The 11,166-nt window shown below is 37.2% G+C and overlaps 1 pseudogene; it reads right to left on the reverse strand.

Moving 5' to 3' along the window:
- Nucleotides 1-912: 912 nt before the first annotated feature.
- LOC148532396 (olfactory receptor 11L1-like) lies at nucleotides 913-1,831 on the reverse strand (annotated as a pseudogene).
- Between the last annotated feature and the right edge of the window lie 9,335 nt (nucleotides 1,832-11,166).

Here is an 11,166-nt window from a genome sequence, read left to right on the forward strand (position 1 = left end):
AAAAAGTGCCACAAAAATCACTGCATCTGGCACTGGTATAACAAATAATGTACAAAAAGAAAATCATACATAAAAGCAGAACATGGAAATAAAGATTCACAGAAAAGGTGTATACTGAATGGAGTAGAGATACTGTAATAAAAGTAAAAAAAAATAGTTGGTGGTCAGTTTGCTAGCTATGGTTAACATTAAGCCAGTTGAGATCACTATTTGTTTCTTGTGTATTTATACATATCCTGTAGATACTGTAACTTATAGCATTAATGACAAGCACATATATTGATGTGGCTATTATATTGTACTGATGGTATAAACTAAAGCATGCAATAAATAAAAAATCATACAGTAAGCGCTTCTGTACTTTTTACAAATGCACAAATGTACAGTAGTCTGGGCTTCTAATAGTCACATACATTTTCCCCTAAAACAATCCAGGAATAATGAGGTGCAAAAGGCTTTAAAATTTCTTTAAAAATACATTTGTTAACATTTACCATTGGCTTCTATATGCATAGTTGTCAATGGCACCTAATTTCTAGGTTTTTGACCATGCAAATGTCTCTATATTTTAATATTGCTCATCTGCATAATTACATTTATTTTTTATGCATATTAGATGCCATCTAGTTTCTTTTCCAGCCTTTACAAGTTAACATGTATAGGAAATGCAAAACAAATAAAAATAACTACAATATCATTAAATGATAGGCACTATGGTTCTTCAAGGTCTCATAAATCACAATTTGGTGCAAACTACAGTGGGAGGACACTTTAATAATAAATCTAATATAACTAAACATTTTCAAATATTTTTAAAATTCTATAACTACATAATGTATTTGTTTATCCACTTCAGCAAATTTCATCCACCTTTATGAAAGTGATTTACAAAAACTTCCAGTTTCAATATAGTCAACTGGCTTTCCTCAGTGCTTTTAGAATAGCTATCCTTATTTCTTTATTTCTCAAGCTATATATTATAGGGTTAAACACTGGAGTTACTATAGTGTACATTAGTGACAAAATCTTATTAACGGAATTTGATTGCTTCTTTGAAGGCACAACATACACAGTAATCAGAGTACCATAGTATGTTGTAACAATTGCCAAGTGAGAGCTACAGGTGGAAAATGCCAGTGGAGGTGGGAATCTTAAGTACTGTGATAATGATGCATATATAAGTGCCAATAATAAACATGAAAGGGAAGAGGGTCACAGAGGCAGTAAAAATAAAGGTCTCTAGTTTGACAACAAAAGTATTAGAGCAAGAGATGTCCAAAATGGGAGCAAAGTCACAGAAGAAATGGTCAATCACATGTGGACCGCAGAAATGTAACTTGCAAACCAGAATTAGAGTTGTTAACATTGAGAAGAAACCACCAGCCCAGCAGCAGGAAGCCAGCTGATAACACATTTTGGAGGTCATGAGGAAGTTGTAATGCAATGGATTACATATGGCCACATAACGGTCATAAGACATAACGGTAAGAAGAAAACACTCTGTAGCAGCTAAAGAACCACATACATAAAACTGAGTGAAACACCCCATAATAGAAATCTTGTCACCACCACACCATAAAACCTTTAATAATTCAGGTACAATATTTGTGGTGAACATTATCTCAGATGATGAGAGATTACTGAGGAAAAAATACATTGGTGAGTGGAGATGGCTTCTACTCAACACCAAATAAACCATCAACAGGTTTCCAGTAACTACAAAAGCATATAAAGCAAGGAAGAGGATAAAGAGGAATATTCTGCTTCCATGAACAGACTGAAGTCCTACTATCCAAATCTCAGTGACTGTAGACTCATTTCTGCCAATCATTCTCTGTGAAACAGGAAGACATTATGATTAAAACCATGTTTGGTGGTTATAATTTATCATTCCACTTGGAAATAAAGAAAATATAATGGGGCCTATGCATAGTTGAATGCAAGTTGGACACAATTGCTCCTGACTGCGTGCATGGAACTAAATGGAAATACTCATCTGAATTAGAGTTGGATGCTTTTTTATAACTGTAGCACCCCCATTCATGTGCAGGGGCACTGAGAGGGGGGGAGCTGGTACTAATTACCCAGGCCTGGGCTTGCTGGAGGGGCCCGACGGGGCCAATGGTCCGATGCCACTCCACCCTCCTCCCTGTCAGCTGCGCAGCCCAGCAGCACACGCTGCTGTGTGCTGGGCTGCAAAGGGAGACTGCTTGTGGAGGTAAGCGATCATCCTGATCGTGCCTCCCCCCCTGAATTTGCACTGGGCTCAGGGGCTCACAGCGCACCCTTACCCAGCGCGCTGCAACTATATATTATTTTATTTTTTTTGTTAAAAGGGCATGGCCATGTCTCTCGTATTTGGGTCATGCCCCTTTTACCCGGGTCTTGGCAGCCCTATTCATGTGCTTAGTTTCACCAATCCTATCCTCAGTGCAAATATATGTAAGAAAACAGTCATATTTCTATGCACTGTATGCACAGCTCTACATAACCTGCATATTCTGCCAAAATACACTAACTAAACTTAGCCTATATGAGATGCACTGTAACAGCCAAGTTCTGTCTGCTTAGTGTCAATTGTAGATGCAACTAAATTGCTTATGACCTGTCTATTCTTGGTTCGTTAGCATGCACTGTACAAAAGCTGCAAGATATGCTTGGCAATAGGACTTACTGTATGTTGAATTCTGCATCAGTCCCAGTAAATGTAATAAATGGCACCACTGTCTTGGACCACTAGCTAAAGCTAACATTACATGAATTATGACTCAATACAATTTGGGAATTAAAAGAGATACTTTAACCTATTTGTAGCTGAGGTTTTCCAGAAGACTTTGAATTTTCAGAATGTAGCATTTGTTATCTTATTTCTCTTAACGCTGCTAATTAAATTTAGACACAATGTCCAAAACAGAGTATTTTTATTGAATTTGCAAGAAAATAAACAAAATGCAAAGGTATTCTTTTTCTTCCCTGACCACCACCAAGAAATAGATTGAGGTCCTCACTTTATGATTAATCCACCTTTTGAAAACAGTAAAAGTCAGAATTCTACACATTTCTTCATAATTAGATCTACAATTAAAATTCATAATGTGCTGTTTTTCTTTTTTTTATAGTTGGAAAGATATGCATAAAGCACTTCAAGCTAAGATGAACTCAACTTACACCAAAAACATAGGCATATATTTAAAAAAAACCCTGCAATTTGCATACTTTTCAGTCATAAAATAATGTGAGTGATAAAGTGGAGAAAGAGGGTCATTGTTGGTGAGGGTTCTTTTTATATATTTTTTATTTGGTTTCTTTGTGTTTTCTTTTTCCACATTTTTCATTGGAACATTACAGATCCCAAGGTGCCTTAGATGGTTCAATTTGTAATTTATCATGTGCCAGCATGCCCTTGCAGCCATGGGTATGCTGGAGATTATTTTTTTCTAAAAGCTAACATGCCTAACTCTTTAAAGGTAGCCTGTAGTTTGCCAGGGAAAATATTATTTTAATCCATTTTTACAATAAACCAACACCCACCACAAAAAGAAGTTGTGAATAGCACTAGTGCTATCCGCATAGGCTGTTTACCTTAGAGGGTAAGGGGCATGTATCCCCTTTAGTAATACAACCCTGTGCTGAATTGACTAGAATTGGTTTAGCATTATGGGAGAGCGACTGCATTTCTATAATGCCACTAGCCTTGACTGATAAAGCCTAGTATCAATAGTGCTATTTTTGGATCAAACTTTATGTCCTCCAATTTTACTACTGTAATAATAATAATAATAATAATAATAATAATAATAATAACTAGGCTAGCAACACTAGTGTTGGTTTATTTTTATAAGGAGGTAAGTTATTTTTTTTTATTTTTATAGGTAATGCTAGAGTCACACTGGTAATCATCATCATAATCAACATGTGAATGGATATTGCACAAAAGGAGAGGGAGCTGCAACCAACATACCTTATGAGAGCAGCATCAATGACTTACTAGGGTTACATCGGCCCAGCCCTTAACTCCCTTATTCTACTCTCTAAGCACAGAGAGGACTAAAGAGCAAAATTCTATGGTGCATGTGCCAGATGGAAAAATACATTTTGCAGAGAAAAATACCCTGCAAAATGCTCTAAAATATGGAGTAATAATATGGTATCCCAACAAGGCATATAATTTTGAAAAGTATACAAACTACTGCATAAAATGCTTTACTAGTGTTATTGCAGTACAGGGTGACATTGTCTGGGCAAATGAAAGGACTTTCTCCCTTATGACTGGACTTCATATTTCTGTAGTGTATGGGGCTGTTGTATGGTAGTTTATGGATCCTTATTGATGCTGAGAACAAAACCAATTGGTTTCCCACCAGTGCACCAGAAGTGACAGCTCAGTGCACTTCAAAGTACAAAGCAACTTTCTGTTGATGGGAGATGACTGTGTAAAGTAGAAGAGTACCTGGGAGTTCTTAGAGGCTCCAGAGATGTATTGTGCAAAAGTACAACCTCATTCTAAATTATCATCACTGACTTCATTACTTTATGCACTTCTGTTTTACTGCTCAGTTTAATCTAATTTATTAAAGCTAGAATACATTAATTATTACTTATGATAAAATAGTATGTTACTTATGATAAAATAGTATGTTTGGAAGCCGACGGTCAACGACGATGGGAAGGGTCAGATTTAGGATCTCCTGGGGGGACTTAGGGTTAGGCACCCCCCAAGAGTGTTAGGGCTAGGCTAGGGGAAGGGAAGTTTAGGGTTAGGCACTCCCCTGGGAGGGTTAGGTTTAGAGTGCAGGGAGGGGGGTTAGGTTTCGGCACCCCTGGAGCAGAGGTTAGGGTTAGGCACTAGGGGGGGAGGTTAGGGTTAGGCACCCCTCAGGGAGGGTTAGGGGGTTTTAGGGTAGTTACTTACCTTAGTCGTGATCTTCATCTTCCAGCCTTCTGGCGTCGGGATTTGAGGCCCAGTGGTCTTACATACCGATTCTTGTTTGAAGCTTTCTATTACAGTACATTACTTTAAAATAAACTCTTCCATCAAAGAGTAAAAGGAAAATTCAAAATAGGTCTCAGTAAAAGAGTAAAATTAGACCAAAATACCGCCAGCACTGAGCTGGTGTATAATATGAACCAGAATGTAAACAGCTTTGCACCCTTCTGCATTCTAGAGATTCTTCTTAAAAATCAGCCTCTCCACTCATCATATTACAATAATTATACATTGCCAAATAAAATCTTTTTATGGCACTGGTCTGGAAATTATGTACAATATTACATACAGTAAATCATTTGCTAGGCATACCGTCACTCCTTCCAGCTGATCCCTTCAGCCTGTACAAACATTTGTGTGGCAAATGTCATCAACTTCTTGCTTTTTGTGCAAATCTAAACTCTTTGGAAAATTTAAAATTGCTACAATTGTAATTATTACATTTCTATCTGGTCACTCCTCACATAATCACATTGACTTGTTACTCTGTATTAACAAGAATCACTTTAAATAAATTGTTTCTTGACTGTTTTATAATGTTATCACTGTATAATAATCTCCACTTCATTATGCGATGCCTATCGTATATATTATAACTACATAAGATGACCTCTACTGTATTTATTATAACTACCCTGATCATACATTTAATTAATAATATTCACTATATACCTTTTTATGCTTAAATATTAATTATTTGGTGAATAAAAATAATAATTTTGGAAGGAGTCCCTGTCAGCTGTTACACAAATATATGAATAGTGCTATATTACTGTCACATATGATTATAGTAATGTGTTACTGTTAAGCATATGCATGATTGCTGCTTTACTATTCAAAATCTGAATAACTGTTTTGTTCTCTTAATCAGAATGACCATAACTTAATGAAGAGTACTAATTACCCCTTTCAGGCTATAGTTAACCCAGCAAATTTGATCAGGCAAGTTATTTTTAAACTACAGTAAGAAGCACCCATTAATTTCTTCATACAGGAATAGATGTATTAAATGCCTTCATCAAACTGATCCTAATCAATATTACCAATTAGCTAGTTTGTGATCTAATAATTAATACCAATAATACACGTACTGTAGTTCTGTGGTATACAGGAATTTCTATAGTTTAATTACAGTCATTATGTAAGTCAGACTGCATAGCATGTCATATGAATAAAAATTGTGTCTCTTCATTAACAGTTGTCAATTAATTTTGGACATCATTTTATTATTGTGGGAGCCCCTTTATTAATGAACAATGACACACTGTATTATTAATAACATAATATTAATCAGAGTTGTTAGGTTTAACAAGGTAAATTTGTTACATTGTATAATAGTTTTTATGTAGTTTTTATTAATACTTATTAAATGTAAGCTTTAATTTTAATGAGCTGTATACACTATTATCTATAGCAGTGGTGTTCCTAAGCTGTGCACCGTAGCATCCTGGGGTGCCTTGGGACACTTGCAGGAGTGCCTCAGGTTGGTTGTCCAGCACCAAATCAAATTATTTGTGGTCAATGTAATGTAAATATGTGGACAAAAAGAAGTGCAAACTTGTTCACCACCACGTAACTAAACTTAAGGATGACAGGTCAGCACAATTTACTTCTCTTTACTACTTTACTACATTTATTGAATTTCTCAATTACAAACTTAAACTTAGTGGTGCCGTGAAAACAATGCTGTCACTCTAGGGCACCGTGATTCAAAAAAGTTAGTAAACCACTGGTATATAGACTATAACAGCCTCTTCCATTCAACTTCATGCAGTATTCATGCAGTATGAGAAAGGGGGTAGCACTAGCCCCCGAAACATGCTGCAGTAACACTTATAGCATGGCAAACACGCTACTCTTCAATGTGGACAAAAGTGATTGTGCAATACTGTAATTTACTACTTATTTGTAAGTGCTACTTTTATTTATTAAAATAAACTTTACATTTAATCTATAGGAAACTCCTTTATTCCTGCAGTTCCAAAATATCAGTTGACTATGGAACATAAGTAAAAATATGTGGGCCTCCAAATAAATATTGTAAAAGGGCTACATGTATCGCCATTGGTGAATACATATGAACAGAAGTGGCTTTGTTGCTGCATCAACTACACCTATGAAACTTATACCTTTGATCAAACTGATATGTTTTCCTACATTGAAACAAAAATTAGTCAATGCTTAGGTTATCTTAGAATTGAAAGTGCATACTGATACATTTTCACCTGCTTTCATTAAGTTTTGGGGTCATTCATCTAAAAGGTAATGCAGGAGATATCACAGATCTCCTGGTTACCATTCTCTCCCGATGTGGCCTGCTGTCCCCATACACTGGTATGGGGCCAGAAATTCATCAAGCTCCGAAAATACAATATTTTTGGAGCGTGACTGTGGGAGCATTCACCATCTTCCGAAAGGAGAAGTGAAGCTGCTTTGGGGAGTCAGCAGATTTTTGGATCAGCTGTGTCTGTGCCGGTGCAGTGATGAGGTGCCCCCTTTATATCCTCAAATACTGTACTAGCAATTCACCTATGAAAAGAAATATGTTTTAGCATGTTTGTGTGTTTTTTTAAATTGGAAAAGCTTATTTCACTTGAGCCAACAGTAAAACATACATGCAGACAGGGGGCATATCTATAATGGGTACAGGGTGTGTGGGGCCCACACTGCACCCAAATTTTTAATACTTACCTCTCTGGAGTCCCACATCGGTGCTATCAGCGCTGTAAAAATCTCCTGAAAAATGGCTGCCGTGATAGTGGACTCTGGACACAGAGTAGTGCCTAGAGTCTAGTGGTGCGGCACTGTGCTCAGTGCACTGCCGGCCAATGGGGAGAGAGGAGGTGGCCCCAGACATAGACTGCATGCAGAGATTATTTTATATAAGTCATGCTCCAGTTGTATATTGGTTTCCATACATAGTCTACTTCAGAAATAACACATAAATGCTATAGTGAATATAAACACATTCACCTAAGGGTGCATTCCAAGAATCAAGGCTTAAGACCTTAAATAAATAATTTTGTTTCCTTAGCCTCTCAAAGTTGGTATCATGTAAGTTTGTCAGAAATGAAAATTACAAATGCATTAAATATAATTTATAGTGCATCCAAGGGAATTAAAATACATACCTTCACAAAAACAGAACACTAAAAGTTAATTGAGTAATGAAACTAATTCCTTTTAAAATGAAGACCTAGTTCATCATACGTTTATTTGATAGCAGAGAGGGAATTTCATAATCTGTGTTTAAAATTTGTAATTTGGTTCACTATTAAAAAAGACTTGGTAATATACCACAAACAGTTTCCTCCATCTGCTTTGATGAAAAGAATCAACGTGTTAAGAACATGAAAGTTTGTTTTCTTTTTAAAGAAAATGTGGCAATGATCCTATGGCTAAACATGTTAGTAACAGAGTTAGCTTTTATTGTTATATTATTTATATTAAAGTATAAATAAATTGTGAATACTGTCCACTGAGTATAATTAAATAATAAAAATAACAATATAATCTAATGTGCCTCTTCTGTAGATAATCTACTTTCCCTGAGGTATGACTCCAGTAGCGCAACTGTGTCACAGCAAGAAAATTGTAATTTATTTGCTTTAAAAGTTTTTTATGTTTATGTTTGCAGTGGCATAAGGTTTAAAAGTTTCTCAAAAACAAATTGTTAGAATATGTCCTAAGTATTAGAAATTAAAAGCTCACACAAATCTACAATTTATGAAGCTTGCAACTTCAACCTCAAAATTAGATTTGTAACTGATTATCAATATTTAAATTCATTGTTTATGAATCAATGAAATGATTTGTCAAACCAGTTAAAAAGGATAGTTCTACAGAGAGTTTTTATTCAGCTAGGTTCCTCTACCCAAGTGATGTTATCATACATTTAAAAAAATAGCCAGGCCTATTCTCGCGTTAAAAGTTATGATGCAGATGTGATGAGTTTGGCATTGCAAGTAAGGTCATTGATGGTATGAGCCTAAATAACCAATATGAAGAAAATGTTCACAGTTTGAATAAGGTGAATGTCCCAGTCCGAAGAACAATAGAAGTTACACTGCAGTTGTCATTAAAAACAGGAGATGGTTTTTAAAAAATGTCTGGCCAAAAATAAAAGTGAAATGATAATCATACTCCTCATGAAGCAATAGTATTACCCTAATGACCCTCACTAATCAGAATAATATACCCAGCATATCTACTACCCAAAACTTCACAGCTGCTCTAATAAAAATAACTACTGTATGTATATATATATATATATATATATATATATATATATAATACTGTATTATACAAACTCAGCACTCACTTAGTTTTCAAACTGTAATTCCTTTGAATACAGGAAATGTTAGTTCCAAAATCATGCAACAATTTGTCAGGCCGACCAACCACCCCACGGTCCTCCCATCTGGCCAGTTCCTACACTGACTGACATTTTAAACATGAATATGGATCCTGGTTTAAAGAGACAGGACCACACACAGGGATATCAGTTAATTAGCACCTGTGGACAAACTGACAAAGTTTATCTTACATTTGAAAAGCAGGTGCCCTAGCCAGTGTGACCACAAAATTTAAATAAACGACAGGCTTAATCCACGGCACTCAACCATCTATGGTACCCTTGGTATGTGACCACACCATCTACCTAAAAAATATCATACAAACTTGGCACTCACTTTTCAAACTGTAATTCATTTGAATACAGAGAATGTTAGTTACAAAATACTGCAACAATTTGTCAAGGTGACCAACCACCATACAGTCCTCCCATCTGGCCAGTCCTTGCACTGACTCTCAGATATATGATCTTTGTTCTGCTACATTTGGCTCAAGCTTGCATACATTTTACATGTGAATATGGGTCCTAGCTTAAAGAGACAGGACCACACCCAGGGATATCAGTTAATAGGCACCTGGGGACACACTGACAAAGTTTATCTTACTTTAACTGACTCATCAATGCCCAGCCCAAACACCTGGACCTAGAAACATCAGGGAGATTATTCCTTTAATGACGTACAGTAGATGCCCACTAAGAATGGATTTTTTGAAATTCGACTCCTATGGTCCTGAAAAAGGCTAAAATGTTTCCGCCCCCTGTGCAATGTCCTGCCCGACTGACTCATTGTGGCTGCAGCACAGTTCATATTCAAACACCAACTGTCATCCCAAATGCTGGAAAACATCACTGGCAATTGATATGGCTCCTTTATTTGAATAGTGAGTGAAGGGATGGGGTAAAGATACAATATTGGGTGCAGGGTAATGTACAGTCTTGATAGCAAGGTTAGGGGATAAGTGTACAGTGCTGGGTTAAGTGTTAAGGGATAAGGACACAGTATCAGTTGCATAGTTAGGGGGTAAGAATATAAAAATGGGTTCAGGGTTAGGAGGTAAGTGCACAATATGGAGTATAGTGTTATGCAGGGCCAGTGCTAGGGTATTCAGCACCCTCCTGCAAACTATAAATTTGCATTCTCACATTTTTTTTATAAAGGGACAGCACGGGCCGAAGGATAGGACCAGGACAAAGGTAACAGGGACTACACAAAGTGGACAGGAACAGGATAGAGATGACAGGACCAGGGAAGATGTGACAGAGAAAGTATAAAGGTGACAGGAACAGGACAGTTGTGACAGGGAGAGGACATAGGTGACAGGGATCTGGATAAAGATGGCATGATGGAGGTGACAGGGCCAGGAAAGAGGGGACAGTGGTGACAGGGCCATGACATAAAAGACAAGACAGCAGAGAGTGGTGACAGGCACATGAAGGAGGGGACAGGGTCAGGACAGCGGTGACAGGAACCTGGATAGAGGGGCCATGATAGAGGGGACAGGGGTGACAGGGCCAAAACAGAAAAGATGAGACAGCAGAGAGAGGGTGACAGGGACATGAAGGAGGGGACAGGGTCAGGACAGAGGTGACAGGGACTACAAAAAGTGGAAAGGAACAGGATAGAGATAACAGGACCAGGACAGAGGTGACAAGAACAGGATAGAGATGATAGGACCAGGGCAGATGTGAGAGGGAAAATATAAAGGTGACAGGGCCAGGAAAGAGGGGACAGGGCCAGGACAGAGGGGACAGGGACTACACAAGGTGTATGGGAACACAATAGAGATGACAAGACCAGGACAGCATTGACAGGACCAGGGCATAT

Source organism: Taudactylus pleione, unplaced genomic scaffold, assembly GCF_031769625.1.
Source record: "Taudactylus pleione unplaced genomic scaffold, aTauple2 ptg000078l, whole genome shotgun sequence".
NCBI classification, from domain to species: domain Eukaryota; kingdom Metazoa; phylum Chordata; class Amphibia; order Anura; family Myobatrachidae; genus Taudactylus; species Taudactylus pleione.